We start from the raw sequence: 1,504 nt of genomic DNA, 5'->3' as shown, positions 1-1,504 counted from the left end.
TTTCGAGTTTCAAAGAAAAAAAAAAGATGACCTTTAAGCTCTTTTAATTTCTAGAACGACATATGATTGGCGCTTTTTTGATAACATCAATCCAACTTGAGAAAACTGGATCAACAGCTAAAGTTTTTTTCCGCTGGAATTCTTACATTTAAATTCCACTATCGAAACTAGAAATCGTTCACGAATTTTTGCGTCATTTGCACATGCGCCATTTTTGCGCCATTTGCACGTTTGCGCCATTGGCTATTTGGAGAGTTCTATGTACCTCACTTTCAGCAGATGAATTTCAATTGAACTCAAAAAAATATATACCTAAGTGCATCATTATTTTAAGACTTTTGCTGAAAAAAATAACAAAAAAAAATCAGAAAGACCTATATAAGAGTCTTCACTACGTTCATTACTCTTAAAAATTTAATTCCACTTCCACAGCTAAAATTAATTTATGTTTTTTATAGTCATTGCCGCTTTCTTAATTAGAGGGCGTAACTTTCCTTCATTTGGCCAACACTGATTTTGAAAAAATGATAAAGAAAATAAAAACCAAATCACAAAAAAATCTAGAAGAGCGCGGACAATTTTCAACATTTTTTTCCCAAAAAAATCACATGACTCAACTGATAAATCAGCTCATTCTACAGCAAACATTAATTTTCAAGTTAAAGAAATTGTTTTTAATCAATTTGATTGAACCAAGTTTCTTATTGGAAAAAAGCTACTCATACGTAATTTCAGCATGAAAAAAGTTGTGTAAATCTGCCAAAAGAATCCATGCATAGAGTTGTACGATAGTCATTTTTTCAGTATTTGGTGCAACCGGTGTTATTGTTATGGATACCTCTGTTGATGTTGTTGAGCGCCATGGATGGAACGAGGGCGACTGAGTCACAGACCATTTTAGTGATGCCATTCGTGTCTTTCAGGAACTCGTCAAAGTCACTATACTTCCGCGCATTCAGGGGATCCCCAGCTATCGTCTGCAGTTCCTCCAAGTTAGCATCTCCCTTTGTCCCGATTGCAAACACATTCACGTAGTTGCTGGTTTCCTTCAAACGAAACAAATTTTTTCAAACCTTTTGAAAAAAGAAATTATTGAAGGGATTTCGTTTCAACACATTTAGACCTCTTAACATAGCAAACAGAAGTAACATCACTATGGCGAAGGATGTTTCATTTTTCGGCCGACCTTGTCTAACTCGAAGACGTTTGGTAAGTGGTCTGGTTTGATAAAGTATTTCAGCACATTTATTAGTTTTATTTACAGCCGCAATTCGATTTATCAATAGAGTTTTATAATAACTGTCTTGGTGGATATTTCTGCATCGCTCAACTTGTTGGTGAAGTTTTTGTTTCAATGAGACCTGGCGGGCTGGTAATTGGTGAGAAACCAGCCGTCACAGGTACTCGTAAAATTGCTGCTGTTACTTTTTTTCTGAAATAGCTGGTTCGGCGCGATCAGCTAATAAAACCGCTGCCTGCAAGTCTGAGCCAAGTCTTGATATTG

This window comes from Symsagittifera roscoffensis, chromosome 4 (genome assembly GCF_963678635.1).
Source record: "Symsagittifera roscoffensis chromosome 4, txSymRosc1.1, whole genome shotgun sequence".
NCBI lineage: Eukaryota > Metazoa > Xenacoelomorpha > Acoela > Convolutidae > Symsagittifera > Symsagittifera roscoffensis.
This window is presented reverse-complemented; position numbering follows the sequence as displayed.